The 20,877-nt window shown below is 40.1% G+C and overlaps 1 long non-coding RNA gene across 1 annotated transcript in view; it reads right to left on the bottom strand.

Annotated features, from left to right (window-relative positions):
- Nucleotides 1-6,906: 6,906 nt before the first annotated feature.
- The window catches only part of LOC140623457 (uncharacterized), a 62,926-nt gene continuing 48,955 nt past the window's right edge, over nucleotides 6,907-20,877 (bottom strand). Inside the window, exons 6-7 of the long non-coding RNA XR_012023075.1 lie at nucleotides 10,656-10,762; nucleotides 6,907-7,391 (exon numbers count right to left, since the gene is read on the bottom strand). This is a non-coding gene — a long non-coding RNA (uncharacterized lncRNA). The remainder of the gene's footprint in view (nucleotides 7,392-10,655; nucleotides 10,763-20,877) is intronic.

Raw genomic sequence — 20,877 nt, 5'->3', positions numbered from 1 at the left:
AGGGTTTTAGGGACAAACATTGAGAAGGAGTCAGAGAAACTGAAAAAGAGGAACCTGACTACACTGGGGAGGTGGGTGGCTCTTAAAGCAAGAATATGCCAAAAACAAAAAGGATGAACCCAGCCCCAAGGGGAGTTTAAGAATCTGCAGGCCATGGAGGAGCAGACATGAATGGCTCTAGAGGGTGGGGAGATGAAGTAAGCACCCTGGAAGACCAAAGGCCAAGCTCTGGAGCAGGGCTTCTCCCAATGGGCCCAACTGGGCTCAGGGCTCAGGAATCTGCATCTTTGACAGTCACCCCAGTTGATTCTCATGGCCTCCAAAGGTTGAGGTCCACTGGAGACTGTGGAAGAGCCCACAGACCATGAGTGCCATGGTGATAGATTTTCAGGTTTCTAGGGACATGAGGGTCGTAAGCCTGATTGAAGAAAACCAAGCATCTCATGACCTAACCAGTTGTACCTCTTTGCACCAGTCAACACTTCCTCACAAAAGAAGGCTCAGTCATTCCTTTGACACATCTGGTGTGTGTTGGCAGGCAGTGGGCTGGGTAGGTAGAGCAAGAAGAACTTCCAGAAACAGGAAAGGCAGGGATTTTTTCATGCTTTCATGGTGGCAGCTGAGTACACTCAAGTGCTCTTGCCATGTGTCTCTACAGCTCAGCTGAGACTCAGATAAGGAGGTATCAGGAGTCAGAGGCTCTCATGGAGATCCTCCAAGTGTGTTCCACAGACAAAAATCTTCTTAGGGGTATGGGTTACTCGATATCATTGATGATTCTGAGGTCCCATGGGAAGGAATGAGAACTTTGGGTTCAGACAACTATGTGTCTGACAGAGAAGGGGCAGAGGGGAAAGGAGTGGCAGCTGGATTTCAGAGAGTGACCAGGGAAACCCTCAGGACTCTATGCAGCAAGCTGTGATGGCTTTTCCTGACCCAATCCCTCTTACCCTCCAGAAGCCTTGTGTCCTGGCAGAAAAGGGCACAGTTACACTCAGTGGTATAACTGTCTCCCAGGTGATCCAAGTCCCTTATGGAGGCACTCATTCATTTAATTAAAAAAAAAAAAAAGTAATTGGTCCAGGCTCCCCTATCCCATATTCGTAGCAAATACAGTGTTTTCCCTGAGATTTCTGTGAATTTAAGGGGCTTATCCTTTCATAGTTACAGTTCTCAACTTCTCGCTTCCACCCAAATCTAGGGTGACTGTAGGCCAGACATGATCTCCGAACGTCAGCTCTCCTGCCAAGGAGTTGGAGACAACAGACTTTGCTAAAGCCTTGCCTGAGAAATGGAGGGAGGCTCTTATTATAGCACAGTTCAGCAAAAAACCTCCTGGTTTGGAATAGCACACTCTCTGGGCTGAATTTCTTCTTCCACATCTCCACAGAGCGTTACCTGGGGATCTCAACTTTGCCCTCTGGCCACTAGTTCTGGCCATCTTGCATGGGTGCCTTTCTTCTCCCAATGTTATCACTTCCTGGCCCCCTCTCCAGAAAAGAGGTGGCCACTTGGAAGGAAATGTTCTTACCTGAAACAGAGGTGAATATGAGAACCCAGCAAAGAGCTCCAGGTAACAGCAGCTGTGGGCCTTGGAGCTCTGATATGTACCTTCTTTTTCTGGGGATGATTGGAGATTACATCTGCATCTCTAAAAATCTGAAGCAGAGGCTGCCCAAGAATAGGGTAACAGCTGGAGCAGAGGGGAAGTAGAGCTGCAGGTGGAGACGTGAGCCTACGTGAGCTAGTACTTTTCCCTTCTGGAAACCCTTACGGGAAATGCCTGTGACCTGGTCACTGGCAGGTGGAAGATATTGATCCAGGAAGGGACAAACTAGTGAAATGACTTTGCCTCAGCCTGACAGGATGATGGGCTCTCAAGACAGTCAAGTGCATCTATCAAGGAGTGGAATGGGGTACAGCTTCTTGTGTCCTCATATCCTCTTTCAACATCCAGAAATGATCCATTGTCTAACATGACAACCAAAATCGAATAAATCCACATTAAGATCAGAGTCAGTGCTTCTTAGACATTCATCTGCACATACATCATCTGGGGATCTTGGTAGAGTACCGATTCTGATTCAGAAGGTCTGGGGTGGGGGCAGGAGTCTTCGTTTATAACAAATCAGATGTCAGTAGGTGATGTTGATGCGGCTGGCGCATGGGCCGCATGTTGAAAAGCAAAAGATGTAAGCAACCTGATGTGTCCATTGACCTTCACTGTGGCCTAGCATTTGCATATAATGACAAAAATGAGGCACTTGGAAGGGGGAGAGGACAATCATTTCTCACCCCACAAGGCTGGCCGTTTGTGATGGACTGTGAGCTGGATAAAGCAGGGTGGTGGGAGGAGGAGGAAGTAGCTATCCTGAGACCCTCAAGTGGATATTCTTAATACGAAAATTTATTTTATCCTCATCGGACCACCCCAGGAACAAAATGTGTAAATAAGCTCCCTACTCTGAAGCCCCTCCTTCTAAGGGGAGTGGCCCCATGCTGTCCCCCTCATTGCCACTCCCTAACTCGTCAGTGACTCTCTCTTATGAAGTGGCACACTATGACCTTAGCAGGGATTTTTAGATTTCACCTTTCAGATTCTACCTTTCAGCTGTAGAATGAAAGGCGTGCACTGTTTTGGGGTGATTCCTTGGTGCCCCTAAATGAGCTTCGAGGGGCAGCCAGCCTCACCACCTTTAACAGCACTACATTCCCGTCCTTTACCCAGGCCCCTTTCTAAGAGCCCAGTAAAATACAACAATGTGTCACAGTAAACCTTTGTCCCCAAGGGTATGTGTTGGGGCCTTAGTGGTGGCAGCTGCACCAACCCCAAAGTGCCATGCAAGTTTAATCCCTGCTAGGCTGTCTGTCCACCATCCAGCTCTTCTTGTATACAGCACTTTGCACAGCAACTCCCCAAAAAGTTATAATTAGAATTTTCAAAGCACATAAACAAAATCCAGGCCACATAAGTTTACCTGCCCAGCCTCAGGGAAGCTAAAAGTCTCAGAGAAAAGCTTTTTTTTTTTTTTTTAATTTTTTTATTAAGAATAGTTTGTAGGAAGAAAACACAAACGAGTAGACTTGGATCAAAACAAACACAGTTACACAGAAAAAGAGCTAGATAGTGGCAAAAAACAAAAACAACAAACAAAAAAACCCAACCCAAAACAACCTAAACCCCTGCTTGTTTGTTCAGGATTATAGTTAAATTATAGTTAAATACAGAAATTTGGATGGAGAAAGTGGCTTTGATGAGATGGGGAACTCAGTATGTTGTATCTTTGGAGAAACCCCAGGCAGTAAATGTTCCACATGCATCCAACAGTTCATTGACAGAGTTCATTGAACACTAGCAAGTTTTGGGACTGGGGAAGCAGGGATTGAGAGAGGTGTCCACATGGCCCCTGCTTTTGAGGAAGGGGAGAACGCATGGGAAAATATGGAAGACTGCTAACAGCAAACGCATGAGCGAACAGCCAGTTTGGCATAGCTGGCCTCCCATAATAGAACGCCACCTTAATGCACACACCTTCTAGCAAGGAAGAAACTTCATACGATTTCAAATTGAGAGTCAAAGAAAAAAAAAATTGGAGACATTTGAAACATCAACTAAAAGAGCCTGTCCTCTCTTTCTTCTAAAAAAAATGATTTTATTTATTCATGAGAGACACAGAGAGAGAGAGGCAGAAGCAGGCTCCCTGTGGGGAGCCCAATGCTGGACTCAATCCCGGGACCTCAGGATCACACCCTGAGGCAGACGCTCAACCACTGAGCCACCCAGGCTCTCCTTTTCTATTTCCAACAGTGATGCAATAGGCTATTTTCTGTGAGTTTTCCGTGAAACCACTGTCATTTGCTAACTAACCCTGTCTCGAATACTCTATATCCGATACCCAATCACACTTTACAGAAGTGTCTTATTTATTTATTTTTTAAAGATTATATTTTTAAGTAATCTCTACATCCATTTTACAACCTGGAGATTGAGAGTCACACACTTTACCAATTGACTCAGCCAGGTGCCCTGACTAAGGTGTTTTAGATGTAGTAAAAGCAACTGTGATTACCTAAATTGTTCAAGATTATTATTTCAATGAGAAGCAAGATCCCCTAAAGGTGTACTGCTGATATCCCTTGTCAGGTCCTTTGATGACTACTCTGCGTCATCCTGACATCTGTTCTCACAACCTCTAATAGAGGGCCGGGTATTATTATTTCTGAGGTAAAAACAAATAACGAGGTCTGCGCATGGCATGGCAGCAAGAAGTGAAACGTTGGTTCAACTCATAGGTCTATCAGACTCCAAAACCCTTGCCCGCACACACTCTGTTTTACCACCCCCACTGCAAGCAGGGAGGCTGGGCTCCCCAGAGAGTGGAGAAGAGACCTTACTGGCCCACTTGTTGGGCTCACATCACCCACCATGAGGTTAGCACCTCAGGGCTGCACTCATGACAACTCTGAAGGTAGGCAGATGGAGCAGTAGCCCTATCCCCACACCTGGGCAGCAAGGAGTCACACCTTGAGAGATACACTTCTCAGGCTTTCACAAAACAAATAGAATACTGTAAAGAAGAAATCAAATAAGAGGTTTTTTTTTTTTAAAGAAGAAATCACTCTGAGCTGTACTGGACTGTACCTCTGATTTCCCAAGAATCAACACCTATTCTTTCTCCTCCTTACCCACTAACTCTTTCATCCTTAATTTAAAAATGATTGTATAGTTAACACTTGGAGTTAGACTCATGAAAAATTTATTTTGAGGGGAGATTTTTAAAAAAGTATGCAGGGTACCTGGGTGGCTTAGTTGGTTAAGCATCTACCTTTGGCTCAGGTCATGATCTCAGGGTCCTGGGATCGAGCCCCACATCAGGCTCCTTGCTCAGCAGGGAGCCTGCTTCTCCCTCTCCTTCCTGCTCCTCCCCCCTGCTCATACTCTCTCTCTCTCTCTCTCACACTCTCTCTCTCTCTCTCTCTCTCAAATAAATAAATCTTAAAAAGAAAAAAAAAAAAAAAAGAACAAAGCAACCCACCTATGGCAGTTAAGGATCCTAGGGTGATTTTGTGTAAGCTCATGGGCTGGCACCCTGAACACTGGCCGTCTTCCAGTTGAGATGACTATACTTAACCCTCCTAAATGTTCTTTCTTGCAGTTTAGCCCAAGGCCACGTTTTCATTTCCTGATTTTACATGTGGGATGACCCATGTCTTTGGAGGCACTCCCTACCTTATGAATATGGCTCTGTCATTGCTCTGTAGGGATTTTCAGAGAGCAAGTCATTCAATCCTCGAGACTCAGCCTGACCATCTATAGAGTGGAATGATTTGTGGACACCTGCCATGAAAAAGAGTTCATTCCTGGAAACAACTCTGGAGGTCTGGAGTACTACATATCATCAATGTCTTCCAGCCACAGAGGATGGGGAATAACATGTGCAGATGGTATTTTTCCACTGAGTGTAGGGCCTGGTGGAGCTATCAGATGTAGACAAGGTTTAGCACAAGAGGCCACGGGTTGGGAATGAGCCAGAAGGAGCCCTGCAGCAGAGGACTTAACTCGAGGTGGTCTCCAAGGTTCTGAGAAAGGCTCTTTCTATTTCTAGTGCCATACTGACCTTGCATCATGAGAATTTGCATCATGGCCAACTATAATGACCTGAAATGATTCTGATTAGTGGCAAGAAGGCATTTTTACAAAGAATGCTTGTTTCTCCTAGCTTGGAAAGTTTTTTTTTTTTTTTGAAAGTTTTTATCTTGAAAATATTTGGCTTTAGGACCAAATACAGAAGTAAAACTCAGTCTTGTTAAAACATCTTCTTTGTTATATATTTGTTTATTTCTTTTGGGAGAGAAACACACACACACACACACACACACAAACATATCAGCTTTGTGGAAACCACCTCTAAATCAAAGAGAGTCATAGTGAATTTCCTACACATATTTTTTTCCAGATGATATTTTCCTCTTCCTCAAACTGTAAGGTGATGATATAGTGTGTAAAGTGATGATACATTTGGATAAAAAATAGAATTGTCTCCTACGTAGCAAATTTATGCAAGTTTTCTTCTGGAAGTAGAGGCAAACTTCAAACACACACACTCAAAATTGCTCAAGAATCCTAGGCTACGAATGCTCTTTGGCAGGTAACAAGTATCAGAAAATGTCATCTGGGTCAAAACACAGCTGAATTATAACTACGAATGAACACATCAAAATTCCCACGTCTGGGGTATCAAATTTGTTTTATATTTTTGTTTTTGTCATTCAAGAATGTATTTTTCAAAATTATGTTTCAACAGTACCTGGGTGGTGCCATCAGTTAGGCATCCAGCTCTTGGTTTTGGCTCAGGGTTGTGAGATTGGGCTGTGTGTCAAGCCCCATGTCAGGTTCTGTACCCAGTGCCGAGTCTGCTTGGAACTCTCCCTCTCCCTTTGCCCCTCCCACTGGTGTGCTCTCTCTCTATCTCTAATCTCTCATAAATAAATAAACAAACAAACAAATAAATAAATAAACAATATCTTTTTAAAGGTCTTTTTTTTTTAATTTTTATTTATTTATGACAGTCACACAGAGAGAGAGAGAGAGGCAGAGACATAGGCAGAGGGAGAAGCAGGCTCCATGCACTGGGAGCCCAACGTGGGATTCGATCCCAGGTCTCCAGGATCGCGCCCTGGGCCAAAGGCAGGCGCTAAACCGCTGCGCCACCCAGGGATCCCTAAACAATATCTTTTAAAAAATTATGTTTCACAAGTGTTTAAGAGGCAGTAAAAGCAAATGTTATAACCTAAATTGTTCAAGATGATCTAGATGTTAGGCAAGAACAATTAAACATATCAATTCCAATGATCTGAATCTTTTTAAAGTTTTCAACTAACGAAGGCTTTAATATGGGCATTAGATTTACTTTCAGAGGAATTGGAAACTCTGCAACACATTTTCCATCTAACTGTTTAATATCCAGTTACTCCTGAATAAGCATTTTGGACAAAGAGGGGGCTGTCCCTTCTGTTCCTGAGGCAAGGCATGCAGGCTGCCCAGTGCAAAGGTGTGCCCTTGTGGGAATTCCCCCCTCTTCAGAATCTTTGGGAAAGAGGATGTCCTAGGGTTGAATTCAGGAAGGCATAAGCTGTTGTAATAGATCAAAGGCAATTGTTCATATAAATAAGCAATTTTATGTATATAAAAGTAAAATAAATTATCTTCATCCTGTGCCATCAGGTCAAAGCCTGTTATCCCTCTTAAAAGACAAGATGTGGCCTTTATAGGTCTGTTACAAGATTTCCTGTAGTGTTAATCTCAACACTGATGAAGTTTTCTAGAAAGATTCAGTCTCTGAGAGTATTTTCCATCTTGTCTTCAATGTGGAAGATTCATTAGAATGTTCCTGCAATAGTTAATTTCCAAAGAAACAAATGAAGAGAAACAAACAAAAGATTACCCTGAATGTTCACAAATACCTGAGACAGCAGTCATCACCTCTGTCAAATGCTATGAGAGAACACCAAGTGAGCATTCCTAATTTCCATGGGGCCATCTCTACAATAATGCCCACCAGGCAGCTGAAATCAAATGTGTCCCTGGTCTCCTTCTTCACAAACTGGTTCTTGCTGTTTCCTCTTTCCAGTTTGAAAGTATCTCTATCTTCCCAGCTAGGATTTGAAGTTAGATCCTTTCCCAGCCTTAGTCCACTTATAGTTAATTGTGATCTGGGAAGATCTAGAAGACCTAGAAGGTCCATAAGTTAAAGTTTCTTTGTGAATAGAAATAGCTTGACATCCTAGTCCATGAGATGGATATTCAGAGAAAGTGTGGTAGAAGATGACATGTGAACACCAACTAAAGCTATATTTGGAGCCAACCTCTATTCTTCCCTGTACCTCAGCCTGTGTACTGAATCTGTCCCTTGTGGCCATTCTCACTGTCTCTGGACCAGGTCAGGCCTCTGTCATCTCATGTCATTGTTTTAGAAATATGGTGATGACTGGTCCTTACTGGCCTTTTTAATCTTGAATCCATCCATCATGTCCCTGGTAGCACAGGCAGGGGAGGGGAAAATTATTTTCTTTCTACCCATCTTAGGTTTTTTGGCTGGAGCCTCATAAATTGGGCTGACAAAAAAGCAGATCAATAAAAGAAAAAACAAACAGAAGTCTATTAACAAATGCATTGTGCATGCACATGGGAGCATCCAGTGGTAACTCAAAATGATGGTTAGAACTTGGGCTTATAAAGCTTTACAAAAGGATAATTTTTTGGAGAAGTGACAAGACAGAGGAAAAAGACTTTGAGTCTCTAGGAGTGGCAAATTGTGGGAAGGCAAATATATGGGGAAAGTAATGGTACCTGAGGGCTAGTTTTAGCAAGGTTTGTTACGTAGATTCCTCTGGGCCAGTGAAAGGCTAGAGTTGTCTCTGGTGATTAACTTCTGTCCTTTCTGGTAGAGAGGGGCAGGGGACACCTTTACAGATTTATGTTCTGCTTTTAGATAAATATGGGGAGGCAGGGAGCTATTCTTATCCTTGCTTCTTCTCAATTGTCTTCCACTCATAATAGTCCTTATGCCAAAACAGTATATTTTGGAGTGGCATATTCTGCCATCCTTCACATACTAATATTTACATACAGTCGTGCTATATCTTCTTGCTCAAAACTTTCAGTAATTGTCATTTGTATATAGAAAAAAAAATTGTATTTTCTTAGCCTGGCATTCAACTTCCCCATCATCTGGCTTCAACCAACCTTTTAAAACATATTTTTGAGGGCATTTGGGTGTCTCAGTCAGTTAAAAGCCTGACTCTTGATTTTGTCTCAGGTCATGATTTCAGGGTCATGAGATCAAATCCCCCATGTCCAGCCTGGGGCCAGCTTAAGATTCTCTCTCTCTCTCTATCCTCCCCCCCCCCCCCCCCACCAAACATGGGCTCTCTAAATAAATAAATAAATAAATAAATAAATAAATAAATAAATTTAAAATAACACATAGTTTTCATTATATCCCCTCCAACAACACTAGGCTCCAGATGTATTTTTCAAATACATCATGCATTTTCATATTTTGTGCTTCTGTTTCCATTCCTATTATCATGCAATTACCCCAATTAGGATATGGTCTATTCTGCAAAACATAAATTAAAAACTAACTCTGAGGAGTCATTGTAGAAACTTTCCCCCCAAATTAATCACTCCCTGCCCTCCCTCCCCTTGGAATATTCTGTACCATGTTCTATGGCTTCAGACTTACTCTACCCCACTGAGCTACCAAAAGAGGTTTCACACTGTTGGAAGACATGAATTTTCTCATCATCTCTGTGTTTCCCTTCTTTGCTCAAACATTTGGCTGAGAGCCTTGCACAGAGTAAGTGCTCAGTAAACATGTTCTGGCAAAAAGGAAAAGTAGTAGCACAGAAATAAGAAAGAATAATAAGTTACATCTTCACCTAACTTACTTAAAGTTAAATGGGAACTCAAAGAGACTCAGGAACATTCCAGAAGACACTGAGCCTGGGTCAAACAGCCTAGAGTCACTTTCTCCAGGTTTAATCCTGACAGTATTATGCTGTTATAACTTCACAACTCTTTCAGAACAAAATGCCAGGTTCAGATGTAGCCATTGACTGTGACAGTTAATTAAGTGCAGGTGTCCTCAAAAGCCATCTGTAAAAGGTGATCTTGGGCCTGCTGCATGCTCACTAATCCCTGTGGCTGTGGAGGAGCACAGTGTCATTTTAAATCAGTTTGGCTAGCAGCAGCTTTGTTTAGACACCTGCTCCTCCTCAGTAACTAAAGGTAACTGATATCTGTGCTTGTACGTGCCCAGACAGGCTTCCAGTCCCAAACGGTCAACTAAAATTATCCTTCTTGAGAGAACTATTTGAATCTGACATTTGCTCACTTATATTCTTCAAAATGTAGTGGAGAAACTAAGAGACGACTCACTTATTATTCCAAGAAGAGACTTCCACATGCTTTCTCACCTGATACACATGGGCTTCAGTTATGGGGTGCTTTCAAAACCCCATAGTAGCCAGGTGATTGTGCATTTTGGAGGAAGGGAGGAAAAGCCTGGAGGCTGAAGATTTTTATCCTCCACTTAGAATTCCTCAGGAAAGATATCCATGCTTTCGCTTATGCTATTTCTCTTGATACAGTATACCCTTGCCTATTCTTTCAACCCTTATCCTATTCTCCCCTAAATTTTGATCTGATATCCTGCCTCATTCCTGAGACCTTTCCTGACTTCTATAAGTCCCTCTCTTCTCCTTTCTCTGAACTACTCCTGCACTTCTGATTAGTACTACCCAATTTGCATTTTTTGGTTTCTCACTGTTTTAAAGATGTTAATTTGATCTTCTCTGCCAGAAGGCAAGCATTTTTAGGACTGACATTATGCATCTCTTTTGCCTCCCACCATGACCTCACTTGGCAAATACTTTTTGGAAGCCATTGAAATCAAGTCAAAGAATAAAATGTAATTGAAGCTTCAACTGTTAGGGCAGTCTCTTTATAACCTTGATTCCTAGAAATCTTTTAGAAACTAAAAAGCAGACTGAATTGCTGCTTAAAAATATAGGTCTTTTAACTCCAAAAATATTCCAACCAAGAATCTTACACCAATGACAGTTGAAGTATTTTGTGGTCAGCTCCTTACCCAGCATGAGCAACATTCATAGAATCCTGATGGAAGGGACTTTAAGGAAGACATGTAATCTTGCCTCTAATCTTGTAAGTCACATGGCGGACAGGAAAGCAGCAGTCCTGTTCAAAAGAATGACAAGATTAATAGCTCAGGGGCTTACTGGAGACAGAGAAGTTGGAAGCTACAGTTTGCCCCATTGGATGCTTAAAATCACTCCCAAACTTTTCCAGGCCATATTTTGAAAAACACAGGGTTTATAAGTCTTTCTTTTGTCAGGTTTAGAATATGGTTCAATCTCTGAAAATTAAGAAATCTATTATTGTTTAGCATCCTATTATGGCTAGAATGGTTTTAATATTGCTCAGAATCTGTTTTTCATGTAGAAAGTAGAAATCTATAGCTTTACTAGGAAAGCAGATATTGTACATTTACTGCAAAAAGGCACTGAGAATTTTGATTATTAATTTCATAGAGAGAAAATGGAGGGATATGATTGTAGCAATTCAAATTCTATGAAGTAAGAAGGATGCTTGGAATAGTAGAAAGGATACCTTGCAAATGGGTGTGAGAGGAACTTTGGAACAGGAACGAAATTAGCTTTATTTTAGATTTATTAGATTTATTTTATCAGGGGAAAAAGATGGTGAAAAGACTCATTGATAGTTATGACTAAAAAAGACTTCTCATTCTCTTTCAAAATTTATTAGGGATTTTATTTTATTTTTTTTAAAAGATTTTATTTATTTATTAATGAGAGAGAGAGAGGCAGAGACACAGGCAGAGGGAGAAGCAGGCTCCATGAGGGAACCCAACATGGGACTCGATCCTGGGTCTCCAGGATCAGGCCCTGGGCTGAAGGCAGCACTAAACCTCTGAGCCACCAGGGCTGCCCTATTAGGGATTTTAAACCACATTATGCCATGGTTACATGTGGTGTGTAAGTTAATAGCACCAGTAAAACCACCAAAGTTTTGCATTATAGTGTGTTGTAAAAGGGAAGGATGAAGTTGATAACATCACCAAGGCTTTTCAATTAGGAAGAAGGAAGACTTCCAATTGGTGTAAAGAATTTCTTATTCACTAATTCCTTATTATTGAATCATTCATTCAAGAACTATTTATTGGGTATCAATTATGTGTTAGGCCCAGTACACAAAGGAGTGAATAAAACAGTCAAAAATCCTTGCCCCTGTGGAATTTGCATTTGAGTAGGGTGATAGACTATATTAAAAGAGAAATGAAATATACCCTATGTTAGATAGTAATGGGGACTAAGGAGAAGAAGATTTCAGGCAAGGGTATAGTGGAGTGTGTGTGTGTGTGTGTGTGTGTGTGTGTGTGTGTGTGTGTAGGAGGGATTGCAATTTCAGATTAAATGGACAGAAAAGGCCTCACTCAAAAAATTCTACCTGAGGAAAAGCCTGAAAGAAGTGAGGAGAGGGAACCAGTGCTGGGAAGAATCCTGGGAAGAACATTTGGCAGAAGGCCAGCAGTGAAAAGACCCTGAGGTAGAGCCAGTGCCTTGTGATTGGGGGACAGAAAAAGGCTGCAGTGGCCAAAGCAGAAAGAGTGAGGGCAGCTTTGTGGGAGAGGGGGTTGGGAAGGCAGAAGAGGAGAATAGGTCACTGCATGGTGGTGGAAGGACTTTGGCTTTAGGGAGTCTTCACAGAGAAGAGGTGTGATTTGACTTAGGTCTTAACAGGGTCACTCTGGCTGCTGGGTTGAACATAGAATGAAGGAGGATTTCATACTCTCTCTTGGTTGCCATGACAAAGTGCCACATGCTGAGAGGCCTACATAACAGAAACTTATTTTCTCACAGTTCTGGAAGCTAGAAGTCTGAAATTAAGATGACAGCAGGTTTGGTTTCTTCTGAGGGCCCTGAGGAAAGAATTGTTTCAAACCCCTCTTGGCTGTCTTCTACCTGTGTACTAAAAGTCATATTACCTATTAATAAAGGTAATTAAATTATTAAACGTAATTAAACAAATGTTAATTAATATTAAAAAATAGGAATGACTATATGATCATCTCAAGAGATACAGGTAAAGTAATGGACAAAATTCAGTATCCATTTATGAAAAAAACTCTTAAAGTGGATATAGGAGAAACACACCTTGACATAGTAAAGGCCATATATGACAAACTCACAGCTAACATTAAACTCCATGATGAAAAGCTAAAAGCTTTCCCTCTAAGATCAGGAACAAGACAAGTATGCCCACTTTTGCCACTTTTATTTACCATAGTACTGGAAGTTCTAGCCATACCAATCAGACAAGAAAAATAAACAAAAGGCATCCAAATTGGTAAGAAAGAATTAAAACTGTTGCTAGTTGCAGATGACATGAAACAAATAAGGAAAATCCTAAAAAGTCTACCAAAAAATTATTGAAACTAATAAATAAATTCAGTAAAGTTATAGGTTACAAATTAATATACAGAAATGTGTTGGGTTTCATACACTAATAACAAACCATCAGAAAAAGAAATTAAGAAAAAAATAATCCCACTTGTAATTGCATCAAAAAGAATAAAATACCTAGGAATAAATCTAACCAATGAGACGAGAGACCTGTACTCTGAAAATCATGAGACACTGATGAAAGAAATTGAAGAAGACATGCATAAATGGCAAGGTATGCTGGCTCATGGATTAGAAGGATAAATATTGTTAAAATGTCCACACTGCCAAAACAATCTACAAGTTCAGTGCAACCGAATGGCATTTAAAAAAAAATAAAACTAGAACAAATAATCTTAAAATTCTTATAGAACTGCAAAAGACCTTGAACAGCCAAAGCAATCTTGAGAAAAAAGAACAGAGGTATGGAGGTATCATACTCACAGATTTCAGGATATACAATAAAACACTATGTACTGACACAAAAACAGACACATAAATTGATGGAACAGGATAGAGAGCCCAGAAATAGGCCCATGCATATATGGTCAATTAATCTACAACAAAAAGGGCAAGAATATACAGTGGGGAAAAGGCAGTCTCTTCAATAATGGTGCTGGGAAAACTGGGCAGCTATATGCAAAAGAATAAAACTAAACTATTTCTTATCCCATATACAAAAACCAACTCAAAATGGATTAAAGACTGACATGTAAGGCCTGAAACTATTAAACTCCTAAAAGGAAACAGTCAGTGAACTCTTGGACATCTTAGTAATATGTTTTTGGATCTGTTTCCTCAAGCAAGGGCAACAAAAATAAAAACAAAAAACAAATAAACAATTGACACTACCTCAAACTGAAAAATTTTTGCATGGCCAATAAAACTAAAAGGCAACATACTGAATGGAAGAAAATTTCCAATGATATATCTGATAAGGGATTAATATCCACAATGTATAAAGAATGCATTCAACTCAACACCAAAAAGGAAATATCCAACTACAAAATGAGGAGAGAACCTGAACAGACATTTTTCCAAAAAAGACACATGGATGGACAACAGACACATGGAATGATCAACATCAGTAATCATCAAGAAAATGCAAGTCAAACCCACAATGAGATATCACCTCACCCCAGTCAGAATGGCTAGTGTCAAAAAGACAAAAAACAAAAAAATGTTGGTGAACATGTGGAAAAAAGGAAACTCTTGTGCACTTTCGGTGGGAATGTAAGTTGGTGCAGCCACTGTGAAAAATAGTATGGAGTTTCCCCAAAAAAATTAAAAATAGAAATACCATATGATCCACAATTCCACTTGTGAATATTTACCTGAAGAAAATAAAAACATTAATTCAAGAAGATAAATGCACCCCTATGTTTCTTGCACTACTTACAATAGCCAACATATGGAAACAACCTGTTTCCATTGATAGGTAAATGTATGTGTACAGACGCACAATGCTAGTACTCAACCATAAAAATCTTAACTGTTTAGGAAAACAAGGATGGACGTAAAGGCTATTGTTAAGTGAAGTAAATAGGAAAGAAAGAGACAAATACAATATTCTTTCACTTATCTGTGAAATCTAAAAAAAAAACAAATGAACAAACAAAATGAAACAGAAACAGACTAATAAATGCCTTGTACAAACAGGTAGCAGCTGGAGGAGAGAGGATGGAGGGGTGGGTAAAATAGGTAAAGGGGATTAAGAGGTATAAACTTTCAGTTATGTAATAAAGATGTCCTGGGGATCCCAGGATCCAGGATCGAGTCCAGCGTCGGGCTGCTTGCAGGGAGCCTGCTTTTCCCTTGGCCTATGTCTCTGCCTCTCCTTCACACTCTGTATCTCATGAATAAATAAATAAATAATCTTTTATAAAAAAGTGACATAGGTTATAAGGAAAAGAAATTCTATGATATTATGGAAAAGGTGGAGAAAAGTAAAGATCAAGTGGACAAGAAGGCATAAGACACCACTTAGATCAGAGGCCCCAAACTGGAGGCCCAAGAACAAAAAGCTAAATTAATTGCCATCATTGAAAAACTAGGGACTATAATTTAAAAGTATAACTTTCTATCTTGTCTTAAAAAATCTAGAGGTCTGGAACATGGGATGGCATTCCCACATGAAAATGTTATACCAAGGCTCCAAGCCCCTGAGCCCACAGCCAGTTGGTCTCAATCACTCTTGGGTGTGGGACTTCCCAGTCTTTATTTTGTGCATGGATGCAGCCTCATAATCAGTTCTGTTCATGTGCCCCTGGGGATATTAGGGTCTAGGATCAGTTATTGTTTCCATTTAGCTCACATCATTGCATTCCTGACACATGGTTTGTCTTGCTCCTTCTTGTTACCTGTTTGGGTTCTGTGGGCATTTGAATTTACCTCACTTTATAGAAATTCCTAAAGAGTAAGATTGAAAAACATAAGAATAACAGATTCTCCAACAGAAGCTGGAGCCAAGATCTGAGTGTGGTAATGAGAAAAGATAATAGCTCTTAAAGTCAGATAAACCATGTTTTCCTGATGATTTGCGGGAATTTATTTAACCCCCTTAGGCCTCAGTTTCCTCATCTATAGATGAGATAAAAAATACGACCTTGTTTGGTTCTGAGGATTGAATGAGATAATGCATGAAAACAGATGGTGGATCAAAGCAAGCCATCAATGATTTATAGATACAATTATTCTCTAACGTTTCATTTCTCAGTTGTAAAATAGTGTGGTACCACATGCCTCACAGCTCTATTGTGAACGTTAAATAAACATTTGAAAAAGCATTTCCTCTTTCCTGGCTTAAGAGCCAATCAATATACATTAGTTTCCCTTCTTCTTTTCTAAAATAAATGTAAAAGAGAATTTGATTTTAGAGTATAACATTTGTCTTGATTGTGATAGAACAGGATCTAACTATGTTGCAGAAAGCATTCAAACACCATCAGAAATAATAAAAAAAAAAAGTGAAAGGAAACCAAATACTTAGAATCAACTTGCATAAATAGAGGATTGAAGAACACAGCAGTGAACAGTCGGTAATAATCCAAAAAAGAGTAATCATCAGTAGTATTCCTGGCTCTTATGTACCTGGAAGAATAGAGGTTATGAGAGATGCTGTACTTCCTTTTTCTGATCTTGCTACGCTAATAGAAGAAATTAGATTCTCAAAAAAAAGGTTTGGGCAAAAGGAATAAGAGATGAAAAAATATGGCAAATTAAGAAAAAATGTTGGAACAAGAAGATAGAAAAATAAGACTGACAATATAAGAATATACCAGAAGATGGATTCTGGACTCTGGAGTTTGAATTTCAGCCCCATCTCTTGTTAGCTATGTGGCCTTTGGTAAGTTACTTAACTCTACTAGGTCTCAGTTTCTTCCTCTATGCCTATTTCAATCTTTAAAATGGTTATAAGGATAACCTTATAATGGCTATCTCATTAAAAAGTGTATAGTAAATGAGTTAGCTTAATATATGTAAAGTGTTCAGAACAGTGTCTGGAATATAATAAGTACCACACAAATCTAAACTCTTATTATTATATGAGGCAAGGTCAATGAAGAAAATTCTGATTCTTTTTTCTAAATATCATCTTGATTTCAGCTCAATGAGACTCCTTTTGGACTTCTGAACTACAGAACTGTGAGATGATGGATTAGTGTTGTTTTGAGTCACTGTGTGTATGTGATGATTTGTTACAACAGCCACAGAAAACCACTACATGTACTCTCCAGGGATAACCACTAGTATGTGTTTACATGCTCATTCATGCTTTTGTGTGTATGTAGTGTTTTGTGTAGCTAGATTTTTGAAGGTAGAGTTCTTTAAGGGACTACTTTGGAAACAGGAAAAGTGAGGAGAGAAGGAAAACAATGCAGGTAGAAGTTTAATTACTGGTCAAAAATGAAGCAGCCAGTGTCATAATAGTTGACATCCAAAGATGGCCTGGGTCAGCCACAGTCCGCATAGGGAAACACTGTAAATGGTACACACAGGCCAGGCCACAGGGCCCACCAAAGTAACGCAAGACACATACCAGAATCAATTACCAATAAATTGGATGAGTCTCAAAAAAGGTGCAGGAAGTGTGTGTTAATCTAGTTTTGCTAACGGAGAAAAGGACCTCTGTAAAAGGATGCTAGGAGATGGCTGAAGGACAAGGGTAAAAGTTTCAAAAGAGAAAATTAGGGAAATATATCATTAAAAGGTCTTTAGGATCACAGCTAAAATGACATGTCACTAAAGAAGCCTTTCTTGACCACTCTAAACAGGTCCTTGCTCTTTTATTTTCCTCAGTGATCCTTGATTATTTCCTTCCTGGCATCTAGCACAATCAAAGTAATATTTGTTTACTTCCCTCTTATTTCATGAGAACTGGGATGATGTCTGTTTTGTTCATCATTGGATATGTAGAGGTAACACACTGTGTCTGGCGCATACTAGAAATTCAACACACATGGTGTTTGCCAGATAAATGGATGAAAGGAAATCGACACACCTGTTCATATAATATAAAGAAATAAAGAAGATCTTTAGAAAGGAGTGGACTTGAGGATGAAGCATGAGCTCAGGGAATAGATGGATTCAGACAGCAGTGGTGACACATGATAAACCCATATAGCCCCCTGCTGGCCATAGGCAGTGAAGCACTAAGGGCCAATAGCAAACTTCTGACAAAGGCTGAGGAGGCAGGAAGGAAGACAGTTTTATGGGGTCTCTGAATTCTTTGAATAAAACTTCGTGAATTGAAGGATGAAAGGAAACATACACAACCACATTTGTGTGGACGAGGTTATTGAGCCAGCGGAAATGTGTAAGTCAGAGACATGTAAAGATCTAGAAGAGCTAATTAGAAGGATAGGACACATTCTTGAAAAAGAAGATTCTAGGGGTGCATGGGTGGCTCAGTGGTTGAGCGTCTACCTTTGGCTCAGGGCATGATCCCAGGGTCCTAGGATTGAGTCCCGCATCCAGCTCCCTGTGGGGAGCCTGTTTCTCCCTCTGCCTGTATCTCTGCCTCTCTCTCTCTCTCTCTCTGTCTCTCATGAATAAATAAATTAAATCTTAAAAAAAAAAAGAAAGAGAGGATTCTAATAGGTGAAAGGAAAATAGTAAAAATGTGAGGATACTGCAGTTATAGGAAATGGCTGTCAGATACTTAAGGAAGTTTCTTGGTAATTGGAAGTATACAAATATTGTAGTTAAATAATTTTTTGGTATTGCAATTTACATATTTAAATACAAATCTGTAAAAGGTGTACCTAGAATAACTTCAAAAGCAAGATATAAATTTAAGCAATTTTTTTCTTTTAAATCCCAGCAGGAAAATAAATAAATAAATAAATAAATAAATAAATAAATAAAACAATCCCAGCAGGGAGGAAAATTGATCATTGATGTGAATGTCCCCCGGGGGAGATAAAGTGTCCTTGCTAGCTGAGCTAGCATGGGATTCTCACAGAAATACTCTAAGTGAAGCAACAAAATGTTCAGGACAGAAGTTGTTCTGTAGAAGCAAGATAGAGTAAAATAAAATACCAGTTGTCGCTGTATTGTTTGCATTCTCCCCTCCCGATCTTGCTTCTAATAATGTTTTCCTCTTTTTTTCTGTACCAACTTTTCTAACTTCATATTCAGTTCTTTCTCTGATGTAGTCCATAACTATTTAAGAAGGAGTTAATATTTATGAAGCTATTACAATAGTTCTTGGCAATAGTTAAGCAGCTATATAAATATTTGATAAATAAATGCATAATCCTAAAATATTTACCCTTCAGGTACAAATTTAGCCCTACATATGCTTTTCTTCATTATACTTGAAATAACATGGCTAACTGTATGAAGTGGAGCTGATGGTTTACAAAACAAGTGGAGAGAAGTATATCAAGAGGGTTGGTAAGCTTATCAGGGTTAACTGTCTCATTTTCTTGTAAAGATCTTCCTTAATCTATGCTCCTCCATCCCACTTCTCTCCCTCACCTCATGTGTCCAGAAAAAGTCTTAGCTAAACACAATGGAAATTTTATTCTGATATTCTTAAACACCATAGCTCTTGTTTTATTTTTTTATATTTTTATTATTATTATTATTATTATTATTATTATTATTATTATTATTTGCTCTTGTTTATCTATAAAAACAACCTCTTGGGCAGCACCGATGGCCCAGCGGTTTGGCACCGCCTTGGGCCTGGGTATGATACTGGAGTCCCAGGATTGAGTCCTTCGTCGGGCTCCCTGCATGGGGCCTGCTTCTCCCTCTGCCTGTCTCTCTCTCTCTCTGTCAGTCATGAATAAATAAATAATATTTTTTTAAGATTTTTATTTTATTTATTTATTCATAGAGTCAGAGAGAGAGAGAGGCAGAGACACAGGCAGAGGGAGAAGCAGGCATCATACAGAGAGCCTGATGTGGGATTCGATCCAGGAATAAATAAATAAAATCTTTTAAAAAATAAATAAATAAATAAAAATAAATAAATAAAAACAACCTCTTCCGGGCAGCCCTGGTGGCTCAGCAATTGAGTGCCTGCCTTCAGCCCAGGGTGTGATCCTGGAGTCCCGGGATCGAGTCCCACGTCAGGCTCCCTGCATGGAACCTGCTTCTCCCTCTGCCTGCCTCTCTCTCTCTCTCTCTCTCTCTCTGTCTCTCAAGAATAAATAAATAAAATCTTAAAAAAAAAAAAAAAAAACCTCTTCCCTTTTCTTAGTGGTGGATCCCTTCTCCCTTTCCATTCTTAAAAGAAACATGACAAATAAGTGTTTGCTATTACTGTCTCTATATTCATTCTATTGCTCTAGACAAACGGGACACAGATTGAAGAAAATGGAGGCCATACAACAATGCTTTGTCATCAGCAGATGAACCAAGACCAAATTCACGTCTCTTCATCGCCAGACCTGTGACTACATTACAATCCTGCTGGTTAGCCGTGGGAAATTTCCCCCTTCCCAGTTGGTGCTGTCTGAACTACATGTAGAACTCTGCAATGTGTGCCTCCTGCCTTGTGTTTCTTCTCTGTCCAAATGTGAGAGCAGGACTGAAGCGAGGGGAGAACCCAAAGCAGGCCTACCGTGCCTGCACCTGCTGGGCTTTCCTCCCAGCCCCCTGCTCCTCACGTTCACCTCTCCACCTCTGAAGATCCAGCATTCTTCTGTGCTAGCTCCTGCTGGCCCCTGGCCCCAGTTCTTACACAGTGTCTGGCTACAGGAGCGATGCAGGAAAGGGGCGAGTTAGGGAAGGGGAAGGAGCCACACAGGGGGCCAGGGTGGGTGGGTAATGAGGACCTGTGCCTGCGACTTGGAACGGCAGATGTTGCACCTCTGTGAACCACCATACCGACTACTGACTCCACTCTGGAGACCTAATATTCCAATATGCCTTACTTAGTGTAGGAAAGAGGATACTTCACATTTTTACAGAAAATGTTCAACTAGGGAAGAAATTGAGTTCATCAAATTAGGCAGGAGTAATTTGTCATAGAATAATTGGTAGTATAGATAAAGGGAGTTTATTTCTAAGATAATAGCAACAACGAAATACTAAGGACTGTATTTTGCTCCAAAGTGAAAGGAAATTCAGTGAAAAGAGCTTTTAGTTTACTGCTCTTATGAGAATTATTGTGGGTGGGTAAAGCAACCAGTTCATTCTTTTGCAAATTAATCACTAATTCTGCTTTTTTTTTTTTTTTTTTTAAAGAGAAGAAGAGTGGGAGCTGGATCCCAAGATGTATTCTAGCCTGAGCAGTTTTTCAGATGTTATTTAAATTCTCTGGGCCTCAGTCTTCTCATTCCTGAAATCAAGGGTTTAGTCTAGACCAAGGGTCAG

Source organism: Canis lupus, chromosome 33 (assembly GCF_048164855.1).
Source record: "Canis lupus baileyi chromosome 33, mCanLup2.hap1, whole genome shotgun sequence".
Lineage (NCBI taxonomy): Eukaryota > Metazoa > Chordata > Mammalia > Carnivora > Canidae > Canis > Canis lupus.
The sequence above is the reverse complement of the archived record's forward strand: the minus strand, read 5'-3'. Positions and strand labels throughout refer to the sequence as shown.